Raw genomic sequence first — 23,743 nt, 5'->3', positions numbered from 1 at the left:
ATATTCTAATTTACTTAAAAGGATATTGTGATTTACGCAGTCAAATGCCTTTGACAGATCACAAAATATACCAGTTGCCTGAAATCTTTGCCTAATGAATTAAGCACATTTTCATTGTAAGTGTAGATAGCCTTCTCAATATCAGAACCATTTAGAAATCCGAACTGTGACTTTGACAGTATGATACTTGAGATAAGATGGTTATGAATTGGATTGCGCATTACATTTTCTAAAATTTTTGAGAATGCAGGCAAAAGTGAAATTGGATGGAAATTTGATGCTATTTCTTTATCTCCCTTCTTAAACAGTGGCTTAACATCAGCATATTTTAACCATTCAGCAAATATTCCACTGTTAAACAACTGGTTACACAGATAGCTTAATATTTTACTTAACTCAGAATCACATTCTTTAATTAGCTTTGTTGATATTTCATCATACCCCCTAGATGTTTTTGATTTTAAAGATTTTATGATGGACATTATTTCTGCTGGGGTAGTGAGGGTCAAATTCATATTACGGAAGTTACTTGAAATGTCTGGTCTGAGGTATTCCATAGCAGCATCTACAGAACCTGAAAACTCCATCTTTTCAGTAACAGTTATGAAATGTTTGTTAAATAGGTCTGCAACACTAGACACATCTGTCACCAATGTTTCATTTACTCTTAATGCTATTTGTCCCTCTACATGTCTGGTTCTACTGGTCTCCTCCTTCACTATATCCCATATTGTCTTTATTTTGTTATCTGATATGACTTTCTTTTCCTTGTAATATATTTGCTTTGATGTCCATATTAAAGTCTTTAATATTTGCAATATTTCTGGTAATGTGCTATAGCATCAACATCAGAACTGTTTTGGATTGACAGATACAGTTTTCGTTTTGTTTTACAAGATACCGCTATTCCTTGAGTAATCCATGGCTTCTTTGTAGACATTGCTCCAACCTTGGTACGTTTTTGAGGAAAACAGTGTTCAAATAAGGTAAGCACTTTATTAGCAAAAGTGCTATATTTTTCATTCATGCCATGAGCACTCTAAACACCAGTGCAGTGAATGTCTCTGAGGAGTGTCCTAAAATAACCAATTTTTGGCTTATTGATTACCCTCTTGAGCTCAGATTTAACAGATTTTATATCCTGTTCAGTGTTAACATTTAACAGAAGGGACTGCATGTCACAATCTGAGAGGCCATTGATTCTTGGTTTTGTAATATAATTTTGTTCATTGGACTTTTCTATAGAGATACTATCAATGGCTGTGTGAGAGCAATCGGCTACCCTAGTGGGAAACTTTACAGTGGGAATTAAGTTGAATGATAGTGTTACTAACCCAAATAAGTTCTTATTGGTAGAGTCATTAAGGAAATCTACATTGAAACCACCAGCAACCACTATTTCTTTGTTTTTGGTTGTTAAATGGGCCAGTACAGCTTCAAGGTGGTTTACGAACAGATTAAAGTTACCAGCAGATGCTTGATATACACTTAATATTATGGAGGATTTTTTGTGAAATTCTACTTCTGTTTGCACAGCTTCCATATGCTGTTCTAGGCAAAATTTATGAATGTCTATGTTCTTAAATTTATGACAGTTCATGATAATTTTGGCAATTCCTCCTTTCTCCATTTCTGATCTACAAAAGTGAGATGCTAACCTAAACCCTGTAACACTTAAAAGTTCTATAACAGTAGTCACATGATGTTCAGAGAGGCAGATTATGTCAGCTGTGTTTGAAGACTAATTCATCTATGCAGACAATTAATTCATTAATTTTATTTCTCAGTCCTCAAATATTTTGATGCAATAAAGATAGCTGACATTTCACATTGACTGAGTTAACAGTGGGTAAAGTTAGAATATCTGCTGAGTGTTGAAAATTCTTAACCGATGGCTGTTTATGCTGATGCAATAAGCTAGAATTATGTTTCTTGGTTTCTTTCTCAAACTGAAGGTTTGTCTCAGTCCTAACCTCTCTTAAAATTTGCTTTCTTTCCGTCCTCCCTACCCTAAAAAAGGGTCTTTTCTGAACCCTATAACCAGTGGTATTGTATCACTCATGACAATGCCTCCTGCCCTTTAACTTTCTTGCTATTTTCCCAGCAAGTTTACCCATCCCCTTCCCGTTGAGGTGAAGGCCATGTCTAGTATAATCCCAACTATTGAGAGAATCAACAGGAACCACACCAGTGTGTGATCCTGCACCCGACATAAGCAACCGTTCCAACTCCAAATTAACTCTCTTGATAGAAGAGTTCAAATAAGGTCGGTCATGGCACCCAAGAACAGATACAAACTCAACACTAGTATGCTTCATTAGTAATGCAATCTTTGGCAGTTCACACTCTATACTGTACCCAGGATCTCTGTCAATACTATTGCCTGCCTCACCAACTATAACCACGGAGTCTTCCTTAGTGAAATCTTTGCAAAGTGATCCTAAATTCTAAATCCTCTGTCGCCTGCTCCAGACCAGCACTAGGTTGAAAAAAAAAATGGCAACCTGGTATTCTGATCCTAGTTCATCCTGAAAAAGTTGGCCAACACCTCTTCCATGGGAATTAGGTAGTAGTACGTGGAGGCTTCTGAAAAACGATGCAAAGATGAAGTCAGAGGTGCCAAGAAATTTTGTGTGGAAAACTGGGTTAAATAATAAATAAAAAAAGTAAATAAAAATATAGTTTCCAAATTGGCTGAAACGGAGAAACAAAGGGAAGAGATACAAAATCAAAACCATAGATTATATAGTATACCAAACAGTCTTTCATTTGTTAGTTTTAAGAAATTTAATAATTTTGAACCCTATGAGATAGGGCATCCACTGGATTTCAATATGGAATTTAATGATTTGCCTGAAATGTGAAATGGTAAAGAGAAAATGTAATTTGTGAGGGGCTTTTTGAAAGGGGATGCTTATGGATGGGCAGCTCACATAGCTAATAGTTGTACTTCATGGCAAAGCTTTGAGAAAGCGTTTTTAGATGAATAATGGTCGAAAGAGAAGCAGCAGAGAATTTTTAGTAAATTTTGGGGGAGGAGAGAGATTTGACTCTAGGAATGATACTGTGAAGGCTTCTGTCAGCTTTGGACATACAAACTGAAATATTTGGACAAAGAGCTAGGTAGTGAATTAATAATTATGGGTTTAGAAACTTCAGAAACTTAGATAATTGCTTGTACCTGCCCCTATGGGTAATATCAGTGATTTCTTGAATTATGTTGATAAAGTGTAGAGGGTGAGGCCATCAATGGAAGATGGTAGGAAGAATTTTGATGACTATAATCAATCAAGGAGAGAATTTCAGGTAAATAGGATGAACAGAACTAATTACAATAGAAATTCAAGGAATGGTTGGGTGGAGGATAGCCAGAATGGGCACAGAATTGGTAGGAGAAATTCAAGTAAAAGAAATTGAGGAGATGGCTTTAATTCTGAATCAAACCATTTAAACTAGATAATGCTCCAGTTTTGGATTGCACTAGAGAAGGTAGTGATGTAGAGCCAGTTGTGTATAATTGTGCTGTGATCACACATAAGGGTAATGTAAATGATAGAAGTAAGACAAGTGTAATTTATAATTCTAATGAGATGTTGAATGATGGTGTGGGGTAACAAATGTTCATTCTGAAAAAAGAGAGGAGGAAGTTATTGTAATAAAATAGTGATGAAACAGAGCATGTTGCTGTTGCTCAGGATGTCCAAAGTGTCAAAATGGATGTTAAATTTTTAAGAGAACATAAAGAATTCAGGTGTTCTGCTTTGTGGTCTAAACGGCAAACAAGGATCAACCAATTTGCCAAGTATTTGAGGACAGTATAAGTGGTAGTGGGTGTAATTCTGATAGTAGTTTTAATGATGATAGCAGTGACAAATCCAGCAGTGATGAGGGTTAGGTATTTCAATTTATAGTTGATAATGATGCCCATGCCATAAGTAAAGAAAGAGTAGAGGAGGATGATATTAGGCCTAATGAAGAGTCAGAGTTTGAGAGAGGTAATGAGGAAGAGGATGATGCTATCTGTCATTTTACTGTGTCTGATAATCAATTTTGTAAGCAGGATGATAGTTTTTCCAGGAAAAGGATTAATGAGGATTTGTTGTATGAAGAAGATCACATGATAAGTTAAAAGGGAGTGTGGCACCCTGTAATAACAGCAAGGGTACAAGGTATACAAGTTAAGTGTGTACTGGACAGTGGTAATGATTTGAATGGCATTTCACAGACATTTTTTGAATCTATCAAGAACACAGAGGTTATAATAGTGATGCTCGTTTCTGGAATAAAAAATTATTGGTGCTAGTGGCAAGCTATCAAAGAGTGTGAAACAAGAGATACTGTGAACAGTGGAATTGGCAGTACAGCTGTTGGAGTGCAATTTCTTGGTGATTCAAAATCTCAGCATTGATGTAATACATGGTATTGGTTCCATGTTGAAATGGTGTGTAAATGTAGATTTTTTGCTAGTAGTGAGTTTAGCTTTAAGTTCAACGGAAGTAGGGACGAAGTATCATTTTTGGAAGATGTGAACAAGTGTGTGGAAACTGAATCAGATTTGCCATTAAGAGTTTCGACTACAGAGCAGGTTACTGAGGAATAAGAGGAGGAGAGAGTGAGATTGGAGAGAATAAAGAGAGTTGAAGATGTTGAAGGTATTACAAACAATCAAAGGGAGGAATTAATGGGTATTCTCCCGAGCAATTGTAAGGCATTTTCTGACAGGCCAGGTTTGGTAAAATATTTTGAGTGCAAATTAAAGTTTAAGGATGATGAACCATTTTTTCAAGAAGCCTTATATTATTCCACTTTCAAAAAAGGAAACAGTGAGAAAACAAATTCAAAATATGGTCTCATGGGGGATTATTGAAAGGTCAAACAGCAGGTATAATAACCCACTTATGGTCGTAAAGAAGAAGAATGGTGGTATCAGGTTGGTTCTGGATGCCAGGAAGTTGAATGAAATTGTAATAGAGGAGAGTGACAGACCAGCTTAAGTAGATGAAATTTAGCAAAAGTTCCATGGATGTAAATTTCTGACTTCTTTTGATGTGACTCGTGACTGAGCTATTGACCAATAAAATAAGTCTATGTAGATGATGTCCTAGTAGTGACTGCAGAATGGTACAAGCACTGTAAGGTTATGAATGAAATACTGACAACTATGTATAGAGGAGGTATGAAAGTAAAATTAAGTAAATCTTAATTTGTAAAGAAGGATATTTCATTTTTTGGACACAGGATTAACAAGGAAAGTATACAGCCTGATCCAGAAAAGTTTGCTGCTATTGCAGATTTCCCACCCCCCAAGGAACAAGAAGGATTTTAAAGCTATGTTTGGCTTCATATCAGATTGGTCATTTAACCATCCTTGCCCTGGTAATTAGTTGAAAAACGATGTGGTGTAGAATTGGACACGGTAATGTGGAGAGGCATTTCAGAGTTTGAAAAAAAATTAGTAAATAGTAAGAAGTTAGGACATCCAAATATTTCACTGCCTTTTTGTATGAGTACTGATGGAAGTTTATAGTGTTTGGGGGTAGAAATTTTCCAATTAATACTTACTGAGATGAGGGTTGAACACACAACTATTGCTTTTGCTATCAGAACATTACAGCCACATGAAAGGACTATTACATTCCAGAATTAGAGGCTTTGGCAATTACTCCTGGGTTTCAAAAGTTTGAGTACTATTTGCTTGGACTTGAGACCATAGTGTATATAGATCATAATGCTTTGATAAATGCAGGGTCCAGGGTGAAGCACACCAATTTCACTGTGTGGGCTGCGTATTTGCAAGAATTTGATTTGGATGTAAGGTATGTAAAAGGAAAAGCCAATTTTGTGTCTCATGCATTATCTCACACCAGACAAGTGTATCCCCAATGTTTGCATAGTAGAGTAATATTGGAGTATGTGTATGTGGAGAAAGTGTTTTCACTGCAATCACCGACATAATGTAACTGCGGCGGAATAAGGGGAACCTGGCCGCATTCACCAAGGCAGATGGAAAACACTCCACAGGCTAGCTGGCACACTGGACCTCGACATTAAACTGCCGGGCAAATTTGTGCCAGGGACTGGTATGCTTTCCCACCCAGAAAGAAGTGTGTTAGACTGTACGGCTAACCAGGCCGGCTTAAATTGGTACCTTGGTTAAAGAATTTCTGTCTAAAACGTAAGGTAAGGAGAAAATGAAAAGTGTGAACATATGAGGAGGATAATTAACATCTAAAGTAATCTGCTGATTGGTGCAGCAGTGGAGGCAATATGCAGTATGATCCATCTTGGATGCCAGGTCTTAATATTAATTGTGGTATAATAGATGTGTTTGTCTTCAATGGCATCAGTATATTGAGATAACAATTTACCTATAGAAGTGTGTCATGGTACAGCCTCATATAACATAAGGAAATTACAACTTTAAACATTGTTGCCTAGAGTAATTTGTGGAAATAATAAGCAAGATTTGTATGTATATCACACTTCAAGCTAAAATGTTAAGTAATTTAATGGAGAAAAGTGAAATAATAGACATTCTAAGTGATAATTTTGTCTGGTTGGTAATGAGCATTAAGTTTGCCATAGCATAAGAATCTTTTACTTTGGAGTGTTTTTCAGTAGAGTCAGTTTTGCATTAGGTAAGCAGAGCAGGTGTTTATTTATTAGATAATGAAATAATAAAAGAGTGAATAATGTTATTGACTTAAGGGTTAGGGAGCCTGTCTCTGCAGTTGGTATATTTTTTAATAATGTGCTCCACTAGTTAACTAAGTGAGAATGCAGCTGACAGACATGCTTGAGTAATGAAAAAGATAAATGTATACAAACAAATATGGTGTAAATATATTAATGATCTAACTGTGAAATAAGCAACATTGGGTACTGTTTATATTGTGCAATTCATGACACTGCAGCTGGGAATGAGAGATTAAAAGAAAGAGTAATATTTACAAGTCATATAAGGCTCCATTATTCAATCTATATGTTATCTGGAAACATCTATTTGTTTTCTGAGGAATTCTGAGATTAAAGTGGATACTGAAATGAAGAAAAGTAATTTTGCTGATTAGCTGATAACTGTGATGATAGACTGATGTAAATATTCTGACAGGTCAACTATTAGGTAAAATTTTGTGATTTTTGTGAGGATTTAATTTTCAGTTTGAATGAGACTAGTGCTTAGAGTTGATTAGAGAAGTGGGGCAATGATTTGGTACAACTTCCATCCCCAGAAATTTTGATTTGAATAATAATTAAGTTATCATCACATAAGTCTTTTTCTTTTTGTAATGTAAGGATTAGTAAATATATACTACTGCACATCTTGAGTTTTTGCTATTTTGCAGTTGGGAAAGAGACCCACATCTTTCAAGTTTAACCATTTTCAGGCAGTTATGACTTAGAGTAATGTTTTGTGGTGTAATGTGCACTTTATTTATAAAAAATTCTAAACCACACCTTGCGTACTATAGTCAATTTTAGTGCTAATTGTTAAAATGTTATGAGAACTATGTGATGTACTCATTTATGATTCAAGAACTATTATTTGCCATTAGTGTTAAACTTTTTTTTCTTTAGACTTAAGTTTCAAGAAAACGTAAGTGTAGTAAAGTAGTGTATTTTGTCTCATTTTTTAACGTGCTGTGGTGGAGGAGAACCACTTCCATACTAACTGCCACTTGTACCTGTTGCGGGCATGGGCGACTTGATGAGAAACTGCGTAACAGCTCATTAAAAGTGTGAAAGTGCTTCTGAAAAATACCAAACATTGAGCAAGTGAAATTTTCTGCCTGAAAGTGAACTGGAATGCACAGTGCAATTTAACTTGTTGCAACCCATGGGAATTTATTATTTGAATCAAGTAATATGTATCTTAGAATGTAACCTTTGTTTACCCAAAAAAGACATCACATATGATGAAGATGCTTAACTGTTTTTAGAAGTATAACTTGTAGATATCTTATGTAAATGTACACTACACTGTATGTAAATATTTTGTATGGGGTTTTTGTATGGCCAGTTCACATAAGTATAAATTTGAAAAAAAAATTTGAACTGTGGTTTGGATACAATTTCATATGTTTATTCTTTTGTGTGTAGAATTTTAACCCACTGTCTGGGGTCACTGGTGGTCAGTAAATTGCCCAGTTAGCTATTTGCAATATCTATCTACTCAATCCAATGAGGGATGATGTGATGAAGCAATTCAGGATAATTTTTCTTCCCCTCTTGTTTTGCAGTGAGCCTCTTCTGACTAATTACCATTAGCATACACGAGTATAACCTGCATTTTCATATAAGAAAAAGGTTGGCTCCCAGTTTTAAAAAAATTTAACACCTGATCTAATTTTGTGCTTAGTGTTATGTATGTAATTGGTATGAAATTTTTTTTTGACTATTGCTACTTAGTATCCTTCATCATAGGGTGAAATCAGTAATAGTTTTGTAAATTAAATTCTGTTGTTGACATATAAACAAATATAAATTCTGTAATAATCTAAACATTTGGAAGACAAAACACTAGCATTCTTACGTATTTACTTCACTCTATTCAAAAACTAGTTATTAAAGCCACCCCTTAATTAATTCCACAGTAATTAACAGTTTGTTAGAAGTATTGTATATGTAACAGTATTTGTTAATTTCATGATTTAAACAACTAAATTGGCTTAACCTTCACCATAGTAGAAACTGTTGAAAAGAACCAATTTTTTATGTATTCAACTAATTTAATGACTAAGTTTTAACCCTTTAACTGCTCTGGACATTTTAACATGCACGCCTTTGCCCCTGTCCCTGTCCCAGTCAATCAATCAATCTACTGTGTAGAAAGGTTTATTTACTAGTATTCTGTACAACTTAGCTTTGACGATATTGACAGGTAACTCTTTTAAATCTATACTTAACTTATTGTACAACTTAAGTCCAAGAACTAAATATGAATTCTGTGACTTGGATAGTCTTTGATATGGTACATCTAAACATGATTTGTTCCTGGTGTTATGGCTATGCACATCCCTTCTTAATGATATATTTAAAATATTGTTCCTAACATACAATAGAGCATTATAGATGCAAAAGTTTATTACCGTCAGGCATTGCAATTTAACAAACAAGGGTTTACAGTGTTCTAACTTATCGGAATTGGTTATTATTCTTACTAATTTTTTTTGTAAAAGTAGAATGCCCTTTATGTGACTGCTATTGCCCCACAATAAGATTCTATATGATATGATACTTTGAAAGAAAGCAAAATATGCTGATCTTATATAACTATTACGGACATGTATTTTTATGTTTCTAATTAAATAGATAACTCTTGAGAGTCTAGCAGATAAATGTTTGACGTGTGGTTCCCATGTCAACTTGTTGTCTACTAAAACACCTAAAAACTTTCTACTTTCTAAGTCATGATTCTCTCTTAAGCAGAAGGAAAGTGCCTGGGTCTTACTTTCATTTAGTAGAAAACCATTTGCTCTAAACCATAATGAACTCTGAACAAAGGTATCTTTAACTATATTTTTTAGTGTATTTAAATCTGAGCTTTTATTTTAAAAAGTTGTGTCATTGGCATACTTTATTGTGTGAGAGTTTACAAAAGATGGCAGGTCATTAATAATAAGTAAAAACAATAGAGCTCCAAGTACTGAGCGCTGTGGCACGCCAGACCTAACATTAATCAGATCTGACTACTCCCTGTTAATGCATGCTACTTGTTGGCAGTTCTCAAGGAAGGATTTAATCATATTTATGCTGCTATTAGCAAAACCATAATAGGATAACTTATTCAGTAAAGTATCATGGTCCACACAGTCAAACGCTCTGCTCGGATCACAAAATGTAGCCTGAGCAAATCCCCTAGCCTCAAACACATCCAGAACAAATTTTACAAGCATGTGTCGTGGATTTACCTTTCATGAATCCATATAGTTTGTCACTGATTAAGTTTAAGTTATCTAAATACATACTAACATGATTATACATAATTGTTTCGAGAATTTTTGAGAAAACAGAAGTTAACGATACTAGTCTGTAACTAGCGGGACAGTTCTTATCAACTTTCTTATATACTGGGACCACTCTAGATATTTTTAGTACATCAGAAAACTTGTTTTCAGCTAGACATTTTTTTACACAGTAGGTTAAGGGATCAATTATGCAGTCAATAGTATCTTTCAATAAGTTACATGATAAATCATAGTAATCAACGCTATCTGAGGCTTTGAAATTTTTAACTGTTTTCAGAATTTTATTGGTACACACCTCTGTGAAGTTGAAAATGCTCTGGTGGGGCCTTTCAAAATAGTTGTCAATGAAGTTATAGGCATTTTCTAGAGGTTTGTCTATTGAGCTGCATATTTCTCCAATAGATTGGACGCAGAATTTATTGAATTCATCTGGGGATATGGCAAAAAGTCTTTTTCTTTAGTGTGTGCCACAAAGTTAATTATACTCCAGACTTTTTTGCATTTATTTCTAGACTTTTCAATGAGGGCTGTATTATATAGCTTCTTAGCATCATTAATAGCCTGTCTATAATTACACTTAGCTCTGGAATATAATTCTATATGTAGTTCAGATTTGCTGTTCTTGTACATACCAGAATAGAGCATAACAGTGTCTTTCATTTGCCCTAACTGTGGCGTATACCATTCCCTGTTTTTCCTTCTCTTATAACAACTACTATCTTTAATATTTAGCACCGCCTACACAAAAGTATAGTAACCTAGATCTCAACACTCCCTGTGAGAAACTGCACTTTGAAACATCAGGTATAGTAATTGAGTGCCTTAAAATATTAGTAGTAGTAGTAGTAGTAGTCCACAGGTCACCTAGTGGCAAACACCTTCAGAGCACACAGCGACAGGTACAAAGGCATGCATGTTAACACATCCAGAACAGTTAAAGGGTTAATTGTAATTTCTGCAAATTTAACTTCGAATAATGTGTAGCTTCAGCACGTATTATTGTGAGGATATATAAGGGCCCAATTTTAGGTCCCAAGACAGTCAGTCCATGGCCGAGTTTAAGAAGAGAAATCCGTGTTGGTTAGATCAACAACAATGTATCAACTTAACTCTGCAATAAGTGTAACAAAATTAGGCCATGTGTTAAAACAATGACAATGTCTATTCCATATGTACCTGATTATTCTGGAAGAACTGTGAATTACATTTTTACTGCTCATAGATATTCAACACTAAACTATTGTAACAGTATGTTGATGTTTGCCTGAAAACTATTAATGAGAGTTATCGAAAGTTAAACAGTAGTGCACTGGCTATATTAAATGTGTATATGGGAGGTTGTGTGAAGTGAAAGTAAACAACTCTTAATTGCAAATGTGTACCTGTTGGCTTCATTATTTACGGCAGACAGTACTGCATTTCCAGCCCCTATTTTTGCAGCTAGTACATTGACACAGAGGACAACAAATGAAAAAATAATGAAGACAAACTAGCACATAATGACTCCTTACAGTGGCTCCAACAGCTTTGCAAGGACATGATCTTTAACTGGATACCTGGCCACATCAGGATACAGGGAATCGACATGGCCAACAGAGCAGCTAAGGAAGCATTTTGGAATGGTGGTGTTTGTCAGAGTCCCATCCCTAGGCATGCTGTCATCTCATTATCGAACTGTCTCATCACGTGTCTGTGGGAAACCTGTCTGTCACCTTGAGCCATTTAAACTGTGGTTCCCCAAATTGATCGCACAGTCATGACACACTTTAGACTTCGTGTCACCCTCTAAGCTGGAAGCAGGTTCTGCTTACCAGTCTGTGCACTGGACATAGCCCTTCCACAAATGGCTTCCTCTTCTTGTGGGAGGATCCATTACTCTTAGGTTTGTGGCGTCATTTGCATCCAAGTGATAAACTTCTGGACAAGACTCCTAGATGACCAATTATAGGAACTGGAGAACATGCTGTGTGTCTACCCAGTTGTAAAAGCCTGTATAAGAGAAAGGCACCACTCATATATAGTGGTGGGAAGGTTGGCACCCACACACACGATAGGAAATAATATTCTCACTCACTGTTGAGGTCTTTAAGACTATTTGTATTCTTAACTAGTTCTAGAGAGTAGAATTATTTGTCAAGCAGATAAGATTTCATTTTGTTTGTATTGAGTTTTATTACCTATTAAATTCTTTGCATCAATATGTAGGTGACACATTTTTATGAAAATATGTCACTTTCTTCTATGCCACACTTAGGCCAATGGATCACTTAGTCATAAACATGGAATGATTTGGCTTCATGGCTGCACCCACTTACTATGCTCAGGGGACAGGCTTCATGAGGGGAAATGAAGAGTCATTTTCATTAGAGATACCCATTTATTTTCCCATACCTTACAAGATGGTACAGACAACATTTGTCATTAATATCTGTCTGTACAGGTGCATTGCACTGACAGTATGGCTCGATCAATGAAAGCAGAGGCTATACGCTCCGGTGGTGAGCCGTGGCATGACCGCATGAACCGAAAAGGCCGCGTCTCTGAAAGTACAGTTTTTTGTGCAGCTGATGGAGGCTTGTGACTTTCATGGGTGGGAAAAATGCATCACTAAATGAACAGATGCATGCCATGGATTGAGCAAATGTGCAACACTGCATATGTTTTTGTGGGGAGCCATTTTAACCCATGTGGTTGGCACTGAGGAAGATCAGAGACATTTTGTGTAATGTTGACCAGCTCACACTGCCCACATGCTTCATCCTGTGAGAGCCGGAGCACAATGCACTATTGCCAAAATTTGCCATAATGGGAAAGTTGTGAGCTTGGGCAGTGTGATTGCTGGCACTCTGTGCTTGTCGGCTGTGCTGCAGTTATGCTCTTTAAGTGTCTCTGTGGTGTGGCTGCCACCCAGATCCCCTTTCAAGGAGAGGAACTCCAGAGCTGGCTAGTGAGAATCTGCTCCAATTGACCTCTCTGCAGAGGTTGAGCAGCTGCCAGACACCTGATGATGGGCTGGCACTGTATCATCACATCATCTCCTCTTTGTTGGAGAGCTATCTGGATCTGGTGATTCATCATTTTCTTTTTCCATTTAAATTCTTAGATTCCCCTTTTTTCTGAATTGAGCTTGTGGGCTCTTGATGAAAGACAAGGAATCATTGCCCATTGGAAAGGTGAGTGGAGCTGCAGTGGTGGCACCCACAGCAGCTGCGGGGAGTGTGGAAGCTGCTGCACATGCACCAATGACAGGAGAAACTGCACCTGCAGAAGATTGGTAGCGTATACTGTGGCAGAAATACTGAATTCAGTGTTCCGAAACTGTTTCACTGCGGAAAACCGTAACACTGTCCCTGACTTCAGCCGTCGCACGGATGCCAAAATGGAAAATATTGAAATAAACGATATCGGAATTGAAAAACAACTGCTATCACTTAGTAGCGGAAAAGCATCCGGACCATACGAGATACCCTTAAGATTCTACAGTGATTATGCTAAAGAACTTGCCCCCTTTCTATCAGCAATTTATCGTAGATCGCTGGAAGAACGTAAAGTACCTAGAGACTGGAAGAAAGCACAGGTCGTTCCCATTTTCAAGAAGGGTCATAAATCAGATGCGAATAATTATAGGCCTATTTCGCTTACATCAATCTGTTGTAGAATAATGGAACATGTTTTGTGTTCTCGTATTATGACGTTCTTAGATAATACAAATCTCCTTCATCATAACCAACATGGATTCCGCAAACAGAGATTATGTGAAACTCAGCTCGCCCTATTTGCCCAAGAAATTCACAGTGCCGTAGACACTGGCGAGCAGATTGATGCCATATTCCTGGACTTCAGGAAGGCATTTGATACGGTTCCGCACTTACGTTTAGTGAAAAAAATACGAGCTTACGGAATATCGGACCAGGTTTGTGATTGGATTCAGGATTTCCTAGAAGAAAGAACACAACATGTCATTCTTAACGGTTCAAAATCTGCAGATGTAGAGGTAATTTCGGGAGTACTGCAGGGAAGCGTGATAGGACCTTTATTTTTTACAATATACATAAATGACTTAGTTGACAACATCGGTAGCTCTGTGAGGCTATTTGCAGATGACACGGTTGTCTACAAGAAAGTAGCAACATCAGAAGACTCGTACGTACTCCAGGAGGACCTGCAGAGGATTAATGCATGGTGCGACAGCTGGCAGCTTTCCCTAAACGTAGATAAATGTAATATAATGCGCATACATAGGGGCAGAAATCCATTCCAGTACGATTGTGCCATAGGTGGTAAATCATTGGAAGCGGTAATGACCGTAAAATACTTAGGAGTTACTATCCGGAGCGATCTGAAGTGGAATGATCACATAAAACAAATAGTGGGAAAAGCAGGCGCCAGGTTGAGATTCATAGGAAGAATTCTAAGAAAATGCGACTCATCGACGAAAGAAGTAGCTTACAAAACGCTTTTTCGTCCGATTCTTGAGTGTTGCTCATCAGTGTGGGACCCTTACCAGGTTGGATTAATAGAAGAGATAGACATGATCCAGCGAAAAGCAGCGCGATTCGTCATGGGGACATTTAGTCAGCGCGAGAGCGTTACGGAGATGCTGAACAAGCTCCAGTGGCGGACACTTCAAGAAAGGCGTTACGCAATACGGAGAGGTTTATTATCAAAATTACGAGAGAGCACATTCCGGGAAGAGATGGGCGACATATTACAACCGCCCACATATATCTCGCGTAATGATCACAACGAAAAGATCCGAGAAATTAGAGCAAATACGGAGACTTACAAGCAGTCGTTCTTCCCACGCACAATTCGTGAATGGAACAGGGAAGGGGGGATCAGATAGTGGTACAATAAGTACCCTCCGCCACACACCGTAAGGTGGCTCACGGAGTATAGATGTAGATGTAGATGTAGATGTAGATGCATGTGGGAGTGTTCCAGCAGCCGATAGAGTATGGTGATAAGTTGAGACTGTGAGTACTGTGCTGGCCAGAGGCAGGCAGAGCTGGAGCATTTCTCTTGTCCAGCACTAAGTACACCCATTGCTTTTTCCATGGTGGGATCCGCTTGATCAGCTCTTTCTGCAGTTGTTTATATGATGAATGCATTGGTAGGTCAGTGTTATATCCTGCACTTAAGCCATCCATTTTTGGTACAGTTGGTTAATTACAAGCTCAAATTTTGCAAGGTAACAGGTTACACAGATGTTCATGAAGACAGCCTCTGTTTGGCCAAACCGTATTAGAAGGTCACAGGGCCAAAAAGGATGTAGCCTGCCCAACACCCATACAGTGCTTGTGGGTGCTCCTGCAATTGTAGGAGGCATCAGTGTGGTGGAGTTTCCTGCTCCAAAATTTTCTTTGGCTGTCTGAGGCTGCACGATGCCGGATTGTGTAGGGCATGATTGTATCTCCCTCTGCAGCCTGTGGTTGTTTGCGAGCAGGGCTTGTCACCATCTTACCTTAGTCAAGTCATACCAATGATCAGCCAGCTGGAGTGGCCGAACAGTTCTAGGCACTACAGGCTGGAACCGCGTGACCGCTACGGTCGCGGGTTCAAATCCTGCCTCGGGCATGGATGTGTGTGATGTCCTTAGGTTAGCTAGGTTTAAGTAGTTATAAGTTCTAGGGGACTGATGACCTGAGCTGTTGAGTCCCATAGTGCTCAAATCCATTTGACCATTTTGAACCGATGATCATTTATCGTCTCATTTAGTCTCAGATCACATCAGAGTCACCAGTGATGGGGTATGTTGTTAGCAGTGCCTACACATAAGTGTGAAGTGAACAGGCTTTACTGGCATGCCCATACATGATGCTTGTGGGACAGACTTGGTGACTGGAAATGATGAGTCATTTTTGTCAATGACACATTTTTCCATATCTCGCAAGTTAGTACAAACATCTGTCATTAATGTCCATTCATGTAACCATGTTGTACTTGCAGTTAGGTCATATCAGTGTTTCAGAAGGTTTTACACTCCAGTGGCAAGCCATGGGTTGACTGTGTGAACTGAGAGAGTAAAAGGCTGCATCTCTGGAAGTTCACTTTTCAGCACATCCTACGGAGTGTCGTGACCTTCACAAAAGGTAGAAAAAGCACCAGGAAATGAATGGATGCACACTATAAAATTAATGAATTCACAATTCTTCATGTATGCATTTTTGGCGAGACTCATTAGTTTGACCCACATGGTTTGTGACGAGAAATGTCAGAAATGTGTGTCACGTCACGTTGACCAGCTCGCATTGCCCGCCTGTTCTGTGCCTTGTCGACCTGCAAGTTACACACTGTTGCCAGACTTTGACATAATGGAAAAACTGTGTGTGTGTGGGCCACATGCATGCTTGGCACCAGTGACTTGTCAGCTGTGCTGCAATCACACCCTTCACGCGTTTCTGTGGTGCAGCCACCACACAGCTATTTCTGTCATTGATCATTACCGACAAATCTCATAAGGAAGTAAATAAGTTGGAAGCTGTCAACACCACACCCATTCAATTTCAAGAGCTTTTTGGAAAAGTTTTCTAGAGTGAAAACCATGCATTACCTTTATTACATGCTTCTATTCAGAACACACTTTCATCATCAATGAGACCCCTGAATATAAGATCGTAATGCAATAGTGAATGAAAATATCTTCAACAGTTTGATCTTAAGTTGAAAATGTCTAAAATATTTCCGTTTTATCTTGGCTGTTGAACTAGTTGCTCAAGACAGTTTCTGGAAAATGTTCAAAACACTTCACAAGCTGGGTTGTTGATAACCACTACAGTCAAGCCATCGATGCACCAGTCTATTCTTAAACAGCAAAAGTTGCCTCCAGCTAATGAAAGACGTGAATTTCCTATGCTACTGAGTGTAGTCCTCTGTGAATTTTTCTAAAACTACTGTGGTGGAATCAGCTGTCCATTAAAAACACCTGACAAATTACTTTTCACCTAGGCCTGCTACTCATGTCAAGGTAACTTCAGCTACACCTTTCCATCCTAAATGGTTTAATACTTTTGTGAACATCAATGAACACTCACTCCTATGGTGTCCAATGCCTTTGCAATAAATGTTCCATGTGTCATTAAATATTTCAGACCTTTCTGCTGCAAGTTTTTCACCTCTCAATCCCAAGAATAATTTGAGTGTGAGAAATTCCTGGAGAGGAGTAAATTCAGAAACTTAACTTCAACAACACACTGGTTGAATTTTGGCAGTTTAAAATATCCTTATTCTGGAAGCAGTCTGATTAGACTATCTGCAAATCAACTGCCAAGTGCTCACCAGAGGACCTCAAATTACCGCCTAGATTAAGACCCTTATGTACACTCCACAAGTGCTTGGTTAACCAAGTAGCCACTTACTTTGAGTAGTGCACCCCTTCCTATCAAGGGGAGTGCAACTCTCCATCTGATAATGCAGGTTTAGAGATCAGAAGCTACAATTGCCACAGTTGACAAAAGCTTTGGTTGAAACACATCACCCAGCTTCAAAACAAAGGATGCTGATCAATTCTGGTAACAATGCTGAAAAATAATCACACTCAGTCACTGGTAAAAGTGGAGAGGTGAGATTGTATCCTTTGATTGACCAGTCTTCTTATTTATAAAATGTGCAAGTGAATAGAAATTATTTGCACTAGCCAACCTGCCATTGTATTTGCAGTAGTAAAAAAATTTGTAATCTTACCACATACAAATTTTGAAAAACTTATGATTTTCAAGTGCTCACCTAATGCAATAATATAACGTAATTTGTTTGCAAAAACACATAAGTGAATCAGTGTTTCAAGGCAAATGTAAATCCGCCATGGATGTGAGAATCAGAAAACGAAAACTGATATCTGATTGTGAATCAAATGACAATGGTAGGCTCAATACAAATACTAAATTTGGTTTTCTGGAAGAAAAGAATTTAAGAGGGTGATTTGCAAGAATAATTACTCCATTTCTGCAGAAACAGAGTAGGTTTATTTGAACTCCATATGACCTGCATCGTTGGAGGTATATCTGCATCCTCAGCAAACCACCGCACAGTGCTTCGTGGAGGGTATATTGTACCACTACTAGTAGTTACCTTTCTTGTTCCAGTCTCAGATGGAGTGAGGGGAAAAACTGAGTATATTTCTCCATATGGGTCCTAGTTTCCCATATGTTGTTTCATTAAATATTTGTTGGCAGCAGTAGGCTAGTTCTGCAGTCAGCTTCAAATGTCAGTTCTCTTAACTGTCATGTTGTTAGAAGTGCATGTCTTCTTGCATTCAGGGACTCCCATTTGAGTTCCCAAAGCATACCCATGACTCTTGCATGCTGATCAGACCCACCAGTAACAAATCCAGCAGCCTGCCTCTGAATTGCTTCGATGTCGTACTTCAGTCCAATCTGGTGCAAATCCTATTCAGTTAAACAGTACAAAAGTGTAGGTAACACTACTGTTCTACATGCAGTCTTCTTTGCAGATGAACCGCACTTATCTAATATGCTCCCAGTAAACCAAAGCAGACCATTTGTCTTCCTTACCACTAACTTCACAGGTACTATGGGATGCTGGGGCTTGTGAAGTCTGGTACCATTTGGGAGGAACAGGAAGTTACTTGTTCATAGTAACAGTATTTCCCTTTTTCATCATGTTACAAAGCTCTGAAATGTGAAGCGATGAAAAATACTATGTGAAAAACCTGTTACTATTCAGGTGCATTTCTAAACAGTTAAAATTTAAAATAACATGGGGAGAGGATTATGTGTGACATCATTCTGAACTGCTTCTTTCTCAGGAATAAACATGTGAAAACTGTTGTAAGATACCTTTATTTGTGTAGGAGTTATGATCTATGAAATTTTGGGACACTTGTCAAAGTCAGCATTACAGCATATGCTCAATATGACGTTCATTGTGCCAGTCCAGTTTTGCGAGTCGTGCTGCACACATCACAGGATCTGAGGCTCCAGCTGTAAGATCAGGATCCTGTGGTGGCCATTCAATAAAACCCGTTCTACTTATCCAGTGACCTCCAAAATATTTCAGCCAGAAACAGTCTGACTTCAGTGGCTTATTGGGGAGGTGAACAGTCTCATTGGAAGGTGGTTGGGGAATCACCCTCTGATTCATCAGTGTTGGAAGCACATAACCATGGATCATAATAAGATACTTCACACCATTCAAGGTTCCACCAATAAACACTGGACCCACGATTCTTGGCCCAAATCCCATGACAGATGATCAATTTTTGACCATTAGCACATGTCTAGGGATCCACGCACCAGAGTGTTAGCATCTGACAAGTATAAATGATTTACTTCTCCTTGTACATAAAAATTAACTTTGTCACTCAACAACACCTGTCATATGAAATTTGGATTCCTATTACTCTGATCAAAAGCCCAGTCCACAAATTGCACCTGCCAATCAGAATCACCATCAGAGATGATACTGAGACTGTAGCTAATACAGGTGCCACAAGTGTGTTTGCAACACACACAGCTTTAAACCTTGACACCAGATGTTACTGATAACCAGTGCATGCAGTGATGTGGACTTACCACAAAGAGTGACAAAATTTCTTACCATCTTGTCATCAGTGGTTGTTCTTCGATGTCCAATACATGGCTTGTCAAGTAACTTGAATAGTGTCGTGTGTGAAACACCATTTCTCTCAGGATGCCGGACATTGAAGTCAGCAGCAATCACTCTGGTACCTCACCCACCACTCATTAACACAAATTCAATGTGTCCCTGTGTGTGCCATTGTGAATCAGCAGACTCGGGAGGATGTCGTTATCAGGAAAAAGAAAACTGGTGTTTTACGGGTCGCAGCATGGAATGTCAGATCCCTTAATCGGGCAAGTAGGTTAGAAAGTTTGAAAAGGGAAATGGATAGGTTAAAGTTAGATATAGTGGGAATTAATGAAGTTCAGTGGCAGGCGGAACAAGACTTATGATCAGGTGAATACGGGGTTATAAATACAAAATCAAATAGGGGTAATGCAGCAGTGGCTATAATAATGAATAAAAAAAATAGGAGTGCAGGTAAGCTACTACAAACAGCATAGTGAATGCATTATAGTGGCCAAGATGGACATGAAGCCCATGCCTACTACAGTAGTACAAGTTTATATGCCAACTAGCTCCGCAGATGACGAAGAGATTGATGAAATGTATGATGAGATAAAAGAAATTATTCAGATAGTGAAGGGAGACGAAAATTTAATAGTCATGGGTGACTGGAATTTGGTAGTAGGAAAAGGAAGAGAAGGAAACATAGTAGGTGAATATGGAATGGGGACAATGAATGAAAGAGGAAGCTGTCTGGTAGAATTTTGCACAGAGCATAACTTAATCATAGCCAACACTTGGTTCAAGAATCATAAAAGAAGGTTGTATACATGGAAGAGCCCTGGAGATACTAAAGGGTTTCAGATAGATCATATTATGGTGAGACAGAGATTTAGGAACCAGGTTTTAAATTGTAAGACATTTCCAGGGGCAGATGTGGAATCTGACCACAAATTATTGGTTATGAACTGTAGATTAAAACTGAAGAAACTGCAAAAAGGTGGGAATTTAATGAGATGGGACCTGGATAAACTGACAGATCCAGAGGTTGTATAGTGTTTCAGGGAGAGTATTGGGGAATGATTGACAGGAATGGGGGAAAGAAATACAGTAGAAGTAGTATGGGTAGCTTTGAGGGATGAAATAGTCAAGGCAGCAGAGGATCAACTAGGTAAAAAGACGATGGCTCGTAGAAATCCTTGGGTAACAGAAGAGATACTGAATTTAATTGATGAAAGGAAAAAATAAAAAATGCAGTAAATGAAGCAGGCAAAAAGGAATACCAACGTCTCAAAAATGAGATCGACAGGAAGTGCAAAATGGCTAAGAAGGGATGGCTAGAGGAAAAATGTAAGGATGTAGAGGCACATGTCACTAAGGGTAAGATAGATACTGTCTACAGGGAAATTAAAGTGACCTTTGGAGAAAAGAGGATGACTTGCATGAATATCAAGAGCTCAGATGGAAACCCAGTACTATACAAGGAAGGGAAAGCAGAAAGGTGGAAGGAGTATATAGAGGGTCTATACAAGGGCGATGTACTTGAGGACAATATTATGGAAATGGAAGAGGATGTAGATGAAGATGAAATAGGACATACGATACTGCGTGAAGAGTTTGACAGAGCACTGAAAGACCTGATTCGAAACAAGGCCCCCGGAGTAGACAACATCCCATTAGAACTAATGACAGCCTTGGGAGGGCCAGGCCTAACAAAACTCTACCATTTAGTGAGCAAGATGTATGAGAAAGGCGAAATACCCTCAGACTTCAAGAAGAATATAATAATCCCAATCCCAAAGAAAGCAGGTGTTGACGGATGTGAAAATTACCGATTTATCAGTTCAATAAGTCACGGCTGCAAAATACTAACACAAATTCTTTACAGATGAGTGGAAAAACTGGTAGAAGCTGACCTCAGGGAAGATCAGTTTGAATTCTGTAGAGATGGTGGAACACGTGAGGCAATAATGACCCTACGAATTATCTTAGAAAAATAGATTAATGAAAGGAAAACCTACATTTCTAGCATTTGTAGACTAAGAGAGAGATTTTGACATTGTTGACTGGAATACTCTTTCAAATTCTGAAGGTGGCAGGGGTAAAATATAGGGAGTGAAAGGCTATTTACAATTTGTTCAGAAACCAGATGGCAGTTATAAGAGTCGAGGGACATGAAAGGGAAGCAGTTGTAGGGAAGGGAGCGAGACAGTGCTGTAGCTTATCCCCAATGTTATTCAATCTGTATATTGAGCAGGCATTAAAGGAAACAAAGGAAAATTCAGAATATGAATTAAAATCCATGGAGAAGAAATAAAAATTTTGAGGTTCGCCAATGACATTGTAATTCTGTCAGAGACATCAAAGGACCTGAAAGAGCAGTTGAACAGAATGGACAGTGTCTTGAAAGGAGGATATAAGATGAACATCCACAAAAGCAAAATGAGGATAATGGAATGTAGTCAAATTAAGTCAGGTGATACTGAGGGAATTAGATTAGGATATGAGACACCTAAAGTAGTAAAGGAATTTTGTTATTTGGGGAGCAAAGTAATTGATGTTGGTCGAACTAGAGAGGATATAAAATGTAGAGTGGCAATGGCAAGGAAATCATTTCTGAAGAAGAGGAATTTGTTAACATTGAGTATAGATTTAGGTGTCAGGAAGTCGTTTCTGAAAGTATTTGTATGGAGTGTGGCCGTGTATGGAAGTGAAACATGGACGATAAATAGTTTGGACAAGAAGAGAATAGAAGCTTTCGAAATGTGGTGCTACGAAAGAATGCTGAAGATTAGATGGGTAGATCACATAACTAATGAGGACGTATTGAATAGGATTGGGAAGAAGAGAAGTTTGTGGCACAACTTGACTAGAAGAAGGGATCGGTTGGTAGGACATGTTTTGAGGCATCAAGGGATCACCAATTTAGCATTTGAGGGCAGCGTGGAGGGTAAAAATCGTAGAGGGAGACCAAGAGATGAATGCACTAAGCAGATTCAGAAGGATGTAGGTTGTAGTAGGTACTGGGAGATGAAGAAGCTTGCACAGGATAGAGTAGCATGGAGAGCTGCATCAAACCAGTCTCAGGACTGAAGACCACAACAACAACAATACACAGTACAGAAATCACTGCCTATCATTATATCTTTTTCTTTTTCTCTCTGTTTTCTAATAAACATTACTGTATTGAAATCACTTTTTATTCCAAATATCACTGATCACATTATAGTAGTTAATTATATTTAAACAGTTGTAGCTCACCAAATGTGAATTGTAGTGGTTGGCTTGTTGGCTAGCATCGTCTGCTGGTGTGTCTCGGCTGTAGCACAGCTGGCGTTGTTTGCTCTGATGTAATTAACTTCTTTGGTGACATAGCTGTAACTCGTAGCATCGGTCACTTGTTGGTTGTTCTTGATGTTTGTAAGTGCTGGTTAAACCGTCTTATCATGTGTTTGTATTCGCTTTGTTACTTTGTGATTTTCATTATACTTGATCACTTTCAAAGAATAAAAGGTTTCACTTCTCTCATATGTTCTACTTTCTTATGTAAACATTTTTATTTTAATTAGATTAATTTGTTGCTTCAAGGTTCAAGGATGCAAAATTGTCTTCCAATTGCAGGGTCACCAAGTTGCCTGTCGCCGCCCTACTAATGAGTTTTATTATTTGCGTAGTTCAGCTCCAGCTTAATGTTGACTAAATTCATCGAGTGAAAGAAGGAACAGTGCAGCTGATGAAGAAAATGTCACCTATTGCGATCATTCACCAGTAACTGACGCTGCCTGACTACTTCTCGTAATAACTCTTATTCAGAACTCCTTTTCTACAATAGTTACAGCAATTTATTTCTGATACCTATGTACAGTCTGCTCTTGAGGTACCATCTACTGCGTTACCGCCCATTAAATTGCTTCTTCCTACTTTCGCTGTTATACACAAAGTTCCTCATAATACATTCTTCATTATTTTCCTCCGAAGTCCAACAACTGTGTCGGAGTATCCTGCTGCCGCGACTCTGGACCTCCAGCGAGTAACGTCGTCAGCCTCACTGTGTTTGCTCCATAGTGGCCCACTACTTGCCGCATCAACGAAAGTCCGCGCCAGTTGCTGGCTCAGTGTTTGAATTATCTGCACATATAAAAACCAAATACTGCCACAGTATTTATGCACATAACTAAGAAATCCTGACACGCAACTGAATTTTATCATTTAATTAGAATTTGTGCTAG

The sequence above is a fragment of the Schistocerca serialis genome, unplaced genomic scaffold (genome assembly GCF_023864345.2).
Source record: "Schistocerca serialis cubense isolate TAMUIC-IGC-003099 unplaced genomic scaffold, iqSchSeri2.2 HiC_scaffold_849, whole genome shotgun sequence".
Classification (NCBI taxonomy): domain Eukaryota; kingdom Metazoa; phylum Arthropoda; class Insecta; order Orthoptera; family Acrididae; genus Schistocerca; species Schistocerca serialis.
This window is presented reverse-complemented; position numbering follows the sequence as displayed.